Source organism: Entelurus aequoreus, linkage group LG04 (assembly GCF_033978785.1).
Source record: "Entelurus aequoreus isolate RoL-2023_Sb linkage group LG04, RoL_Eaeq_v1.1, whole genome shotgun sequence".
In the NCBI taxonomy this organism is placed as follows: Eukaryota; Metazoa; Chordata; class Actinopteri; order Syngnathiformes; family Syngnathidae; genus Entelurus; species Entelurus aequoreus.
In genome coordinates, this window is record NC_084734.1 from 16673758 (window position 1) to 16681564 (window position 7807).

General features: G+C 38.4%; 1 protein-coding gene across 1 annotated transcript in view; it reads left to right on the top strand.

Moving 5' to 3' along the window:
• Positions 1-7807, top strand: part of LOC133648338 (neuronal acetylcholine receptor subunit alpha-7-like) — a 159904-nt gene that overhangs the window by 128852 nt on the left and 23245 nt on the right. The gene's annotated exons all lie outside the window — the stretch shown is intronic.

The following is a 7807-nucleotide window of genomic DNA, read 5'->3' on the forward strand; positions in this document are numbered from 1 at the left end:
CTGTGAAAAGTAACTATTTAGTTACTTCTATTTTATTTTTATTTTTATTTCATTTTTAAGCCCCCTTTAATGCCCTTTTAGCCTTCATTTCAGTACTGTTATTGCACTGGAGAATAATACAATCTGTTGATCCACTTGACATGCATTTGCATCACTGAAGTCTGCTAAGCAATGTGCTCTACATACAACACACAAAGACAAAGATATGTTTCAAAGGGCCAATTTGTTTCAGACCAGAACAAATTGACAAAACTATTTTAAATGGCTGCAACATAACATACATAAGTAACAAACAGCATAATAACAACATAGCTGTAAAGCAAGGAAGGCACACACTACATAAACAAAAAAAACAGGCGTTTTTTTCTCTCAAGGAATTCTGAAATAAAATCATGTCTGAAGCCCAGAACGCTTTACACATTTCCCCAGTTTTAGTTTAGAGAAAAGGAAAGATTGGCCTGGCCCACTAGCATCCCTCTTTATGTTTGTGAACTTTATAGTCTATACATTTAGAGTGATGTGATAATCAAACACTCTAGAAGTCTAGAATGAAAGAGTATATAAGAGAATTGACAGAGTGTGTGTACCTTCAGTGCTGAATGATGATCAGAGGCAGAGTTTGGAGGGTTTTTTTTTAGCTCGCTTTCCATGTTTATGTCCTCACTGTCCACTGTGTCCAGGTACGTGGAAAATGTTTCCGTGCCATTTGACGTTTGACGCCCGCTATCATGCCAATTAGCTGCCTGAAAGCGGGTGACTCCATTGTAGAAATAGCCTGCATGTCTTCTAGCACATATGCTGCAATGGCTCTATCAATGTTGTCCTGGCTAGCAGTCCCTCCGTTAAAATCCAGCCGCTGTTGCTTAGATGGTGTTGGAGGTGAAGTGTCTCTCTCTTTACTAGCTTTGTCGAAGCATGTTGCTTTTTTTAGCTGTTTCAGCAGATTGTAATTGCTGTTTTGGGCAGTAGATAGGATCGTTGATCCAAGACACAACTTACATTGAACTAAAATGTTCTTTTCTTTATGCTCGACAAAATAAAAGTAGTGAGAATATCTCCATGTTAAGAAACTCGACTTTGGCTCTGCCATGATGTCTTGTTAGTAACCACAGACACGCCCCACAGACACGCCCCCCCCAGTAACGCATCATGTAGTAACGGTAACTGAGTTGCTGAATATAAAAAATAATGCGTTAGACTACTGGTTACCGCCGAAAATAACGGCGTTACAGTAACGCGTTACTTTGTAACGTGTTAGTCCCAACACTGGTTATCATTAATATTGTTTATCGTTACATCCCTCGTTGAATGTTAGAGCTCCGTTTGGTAACAAATCTTCAAGGAAACTTGTGATGCTTTTAATCTACATTTAACACATTTCCTTGTGGTCTAGATCAGTGGACCCCAGCCACCGGTCCGCGGACCGATTGGTACCGGGCCGCACAAGTAATTTAAAAAAATAAAAAAAAATGTTTTTAATTTTTTTTATGAAATCAACATAAAAATCACAATATATACATTATATATCAATATAGATCAATACAGTCTGCAGGGATACAGTCCGTAAGCACACATGATTGTATTTATTTATGTAAAAAAAAAAAAAAAAATTTTTTTTTTTTTTTTTTTTAAATACACCCTCCCCCCACCCTCCCCCCGGTCCGTGGGACAATTTTTCAAGCGTTGACCGGTCCGCAGCTACAAAAAGGTTGGGGACCACTGGTCTAGATCATATGTATTGGTGTAAAGCAGGGGTCGGCAACCCAAAACGTTGAAAGAGCCATATTCAACCAAAAATACAAAAAACAAATCTGTCTGGAGCCACAAAAAAACGAAAAGTCATATATAAGCCTTATAATGAAGGCAACACATGATGTAAGTGTCTATATTAGCTATAATAGCCTACTATCAAAATGACTATGTGTCACAGGCTGAAGCATATCATGAACGATCTGGAACGATCTCCCTCTCTATGTGAGACAGGCCCCTTCTTTGGCTACTTTTAAGACCCTTCTTAAAACCCATTTTTACTCACTGGCTTTTAACCCAGCATGAGACCTTAAACGGTTTTAACTTTTTAGCTGCTTTTATGCTGCTGCCCTCTTGGCCAGATCTCCCTTGGAAAAGAGATCTTTGATCTCAATGGGATTTTACCTGGTTAAATAAAGGCTAATAAATAATAATAAATAAATAAAAATTATCTAACAAATTGTTCTTAAGATAATTTGTATTTGCTTTTTCAATGTGTATTTTACCTCTGTTTTAAATGTTATTTTTTAGTTTGTTCTTCAACCTTGGTTGTTTTTAACGGGCTTTATAAATAAAGTTGGTATGGTATGGTATGGTATTTCAATTAATAATTAATAATAATATTTATTCTACACATTTTTACCACTTTAGACACCATTAGTAAATCAGCGGCTACTCAGAAGGTGAGATAACTCCTGGAAATGACTGGCTTTTAATGGCCAAAGGTATAGATGTGTGTGTCCAAGTTAAATAGATATTTTAATAGATTTATTACAATCTTTGACAAGCTAGGTAACGTTTGCTGTGGTCTGGAACAACATGGCACACAAACAACTATCTGAAATGCAGCCAATATTACATACAGATAATGTGTCATGAGACATGCAAAACTAAATTATATACAAAGAGGATGAAAGTAAAGGATATTAAATGAGCTCAAATATACCTGCATGCAATATGTACTTACAGCTACCCTAAATAGCATGTTAGCATTGATTAGCTTGCAGTCCATGCATTGACTAATTATGCCTGATTAGCACTCCAACAAGTCAATAACGTCAACAAAGCGCAACTTTGTGCATGCACGCACAGCATAAAACGTTTGGTGGACAAAATGAGACAAAAAAGGAGCGGAAGATTTTACACGTACACAAACTGTTGCGTCACAGTCCACACTGTGGTGAGTTCAAGAACCGCCGAAATTAGTAGGACAAAACGATGTTCGCCAAATACTCTCATCAGTGAAGCATACACACAAACATATTAAACAGTGGACTTTCTAACAAATGGCAAGGTTTGTGTCATGAGTGTCCTCAAACAAAGAACATATTAAACAAAAAAAATATTTTTCCCCCATCTTTTTCCATTTTCAATCCTTTTGTTAAAAATGCTCCAGCTTTAGTGCCAGTAGGGCGGCACTAAAGAGCCGCATGCGGCTCGAGAGCCGCGGGTTGCTGACCCCCGGTGTAAAGTTTGCATACATTTTTCTCCACAGTCCAATTTATAGCCCGTTTTTTGAGTCCGTCTGCAAGCTGTTGGTTTTGTGGAGGTGTTCCCAGATTGCATGGTCATTGGTTTAATTAACGAGCACACAAACCTCCAGCCTCCCCTGAAAATCTACTGCCAAGACAGCTGTGAAGGGAATTATATTTACATAGCACTTTTCTCCAGAGACTCAAAGCGCTTTACATAGTAAAACCCATTATCTACATCTTTGCGCTACATTTAAACCAGTGTGGGTGAAGTGTCTTGCCTCAGGACACAACGGCAGAAGCGGGGATCGAACCTTGCCCCCGCGACCCCGAAAGAGACAAGCGGTAGTAAATGGATGGATGGATGGGTACGTTAGTAATGGCATTAAGTTAGCTACCAATTCTATACAGTAAGTACAGACTCCAGAGATAAATATGATACATGTCTATGCGGGGATGATACATTTAAAATCAGCAGATAGACATTATAATGACACCTAACCTGTATTCTTGTAGCTTTATAGCACTAAAATGTGTTTTAAAATAAATCTACCGTAGATTGCAGCCTATAAACCGATTTTTCCTACACTTTGAACCATGCGGCTTATAATGAGGGTGCGGCCGATTTATAGATTTTTCTTTGCTGTTATGGCTGCCATCAACAGTGAGTATTGTATGCATTTGCTTCTGGATTCTTTTTTAAAATTAATTATATATATATATATATATATATATATATATATATATATATATATATATATATATATATATATATATATATATATATATATATATATATATATATATATATATATATATATATATTTGTATGTCGATTTTACAGTAACAACGTTACATTTACAAAAATTGTACTGTAAAATAGTGTTTTTTAAATTTCTTACAACATTTTATGGTAAATATAAAAACAGTACCACTGTTTTGAATTTTGGGTAACACGTTAGTAGGGGGAACATATTCACCGTTAATTAGTTGCTTATCAACATGCAAATTAGTAACATATTGGCTCTAATTAGTCATTATTAAGCACTTATTAATGCCTTATTCTGCATGGCCTTATTATACAACCAGTAAGCCAATAACTAAGAGTCTTCCCTCAATAACCTCAGAATTATTGCTTATTAGTAACCCTAACCCTTATATGTTCCCATAGTGTCCAAATAACTCTAAATTAAGTCTTTGTTAGTTAGAATATGTTCCCCATACTAAAGTGTTACCGTTTTTTGTTTTTTTACAGGAAAAGGCTGGCAGCTTGGTTGCCAGAATGTTACTATTAAATTTACTTTGTTTTTTTACAACATTATATTATGAATGGAAAAACAGTACAAGTTCCTTTTTTATTCTGGCAACTTAGCTGCCAGATTTTCTACCGTAAAAACAAATGTATCGTCTTTCCATTTGCAGTCATACACCGTTAAAAACAACATTTTACAGTAAAAATATGGCAGCTCAGTCAACAGAATTTTAACGCAAAATAAATTTCTTTTTTTTTCAATTTACAGTAATATGCTGTAAAGAACACCGTCAAATTTTTGTGTCATTTTTATTAATTTGATGGGTAGTTTGCTGTAAAATCATAAGTCAAGCAGATACTTAAGTATTTATTTTTATTTAGACAAAAAAATGTTTGGAAAGTATGATAATATACTGTAACATTTTTTGGAATAATGCAGGGGTCGGCAACCCAAAATGTTGAAAGAGCCATATTGGACCACAAATACAAAAAAGTAATCGGTCTGGAGCCGCAAATAATTAAAAGTCGTATATACTGTAAGCGTTATAATGAAGGCAACACATGATGTAAGTGTCTAATTAGCTATAATAGCCTACTATCAAAATGACTATGTGTCGCAGGCTGATGCAAATCTTCTTTGACAGAAATGTTGAAATGTAATATATAACTTCTCAGAAGGTGAGATAACTCCTGGAAATGACTGGCTTGGAGTGGCCAAAAGTATAGATGTGTGTGTCCAAGTTAAAGGAAATGGCAGGTTGTCTTCTTCTAATGGATTTAACACAATCTTTGCAAGCTGGCTAACATTTGCTGTGGTCTGGAACAACATGGCGCACAAACAACTATCAGAAACACAGCCAATATTACATACAGATAATGTGTGTAAGGTTCATACACTGATGCCATCTATTAATCAGACAAGAAGCAAGGAATAATACAGAGACAGAGTTCAATTTAGCTCATGAGGAGAACGCATGGAGCTGCACACTTAGTCACAGTCTCGCCCTACGCTCTAAGGTACAGCTGCCGCGTCCCTCTATTTATTCAGGAGTTCCACAGTCAACATCACTGAGGCCGCATGTAAAAGGAGTGGTCACATATATCATGCAAAGCAGGTCCAGTACGCACAATACGTGACGGAATGTGCTAGGGCCTTGTCTCTGCTTTGTCTGCGTGCCGTCGTCTTATCTTCGTTGAGGTCCTTGAAGTCCTTGGCTGTTAGCGGGCTAAAACACAGATAACATCTGCGGCTGAGGCCACCCCTCAGACAAGAAGTTTTGTCCTTGCACAGATAGGAAAAATACAGCTTGAGCACAATAGCTAATAACTATAGCAACGGACTTTAAGCATACTAAAGTTGTGTGATAATATATATACATGATTATTCTAACGTGTCATGAGACATGCAAATATAAATACACAGAGGACATAAGTAAAATAAATTAAAAGAGCTCAAATGTAGCTACAAACGAGGCATAATGATGCAATATGTGTAGACAGCTAGCCTAAATAGCATGTTAGCATTGATTAGCTTGCAGTCACGCACTGACCAAATATGCCCGATTAGCACTCCAACAAGTCAATAACATCAACAAAGCTCACCTTTGTGCATTCGCGCAAAGCATAAAACGTTTGGTGGACAAAACGAGACAAAAAAGGAGTGGCATTAAACACGTCTTTCTGTGGCAGCGTCGGAGAAAGTTAAACATGTAAACAAACTGTTGAGTCACAGTCCACGCAACGGTGAGTTCAAGGGCCGCTGAAATTAGTAGGACAAAACGGCGCTCAGTAAATACTCTCATGAGTGAAGCATAAACATATTAAACCGTTGGCTTTCTAACAATTAGGAAGGTTTGTGTCATGTGTGTCCTCCTGCACAAACAATATTACAACAAAAAACATATTTTTCAGCCCATTTTTTTTTACATTTCCATACATTTTTTTAAAAGCTCCATGGAGCCACCAGGGCGCCACTAAAGAGCGGCATGCGGCTCTAGAGCCGCGGGTTGCTGACCCCCGTAATATTGGATAGTATTAAAGTTTAAAAGGCATGCAATTTCAAGCAGTGCATATATTTTTTCTGTCAAAATGAAAAATTAAATTACATTTAGTGAGAAAATATGAAGTACTTTATTGACACATATCATTTCCAGGTGTTTGCGGGCCAGATCTGGCCCCCGGGCCTTGAGTTTGACACCTGTGTTCTAGAAGGAATGCTGACATGACATTTTAACAACCTTTTTCCCATTTAAGATGCAGTCTGTGCAAACATTGCCATGAATCATGGCAATGTTTGGACATGGAATTGATTAGTTGGACTCTCGACTCAATTGACAAAATCTTTTCGACGAGGAAAAGAGGTCTGGGGAGCCTGGCTGCCCTGATGGAACCATTGCTGCGGGGTACGTGAGAGATTCCTGGGATAAATGGAGAATCTCAGTCCTTTCCATCGAGGACATGGAAGACATCTACCTATTTGGAACCGTGATCGCGGGGCACCTGCTGATTGGGCTGGGCATTGCTCTGGTGTATCGTCAAATTCATAAGACGATTGCAGCCACTCAAGGAGCCCAAAGGCTGTTCGTCGCAATGGAAGGATTGGGCCGGGCTGTGGGATCACAGACTGGGGCGATTTCTGAACTGAATCGCAAGAGGGATCACATCATGGAGAAGCTTGCTGAAAAGGAAAAAATTGGATATGAGGGCCAACATGGACGAATAAAACAGGCAAGCCATTGTTATGCCTGCTCGAAGAAAAAGAAAAATCCTTATCTACGATTTGACTCCCCCGAATGGCCTTGAGGACAAGAACAGGCTGTTCTGTAAACATCCCCAGAGGAATTTCAACGATGGACGCTTTTGACCTCCCTCCCTCCTCAACGACACCTGGCAGTCGAACTTTGCTTGCATTGCATGCAGAACGGCCCCGGGCCTATGAGCACAACACCACTACACCCAAAGACAATGGGCATATACACAAACACACTCCCCACTTCCACCCCACGCCTTCACCACTGCTTGATTCCCCTTCGGGGTGATGGACGGCTGAGTAGCGCTTAATAGCAGCAGGCCGGCCTCCAGGGTCCCAACTCCCCCCCTCCCCCCTCTGTTGCGAGTTGTTGTGATTATATGTAGAGATGTCCCCGATATTATCGGCCGATACATGCTTTAAAATGTAATATCGGAAATTATCGGTATCGTTTTTTTTTTTTTTTTTTTTTTTTAAATCAACATAAAAAACACAAGATACACTTACAATTAGTGCACCAACCCAAAAAAACCTTCCTCCCCCATTTACACTCATTCACACAAAAGGGTTGTTTCTTTCTGTTAT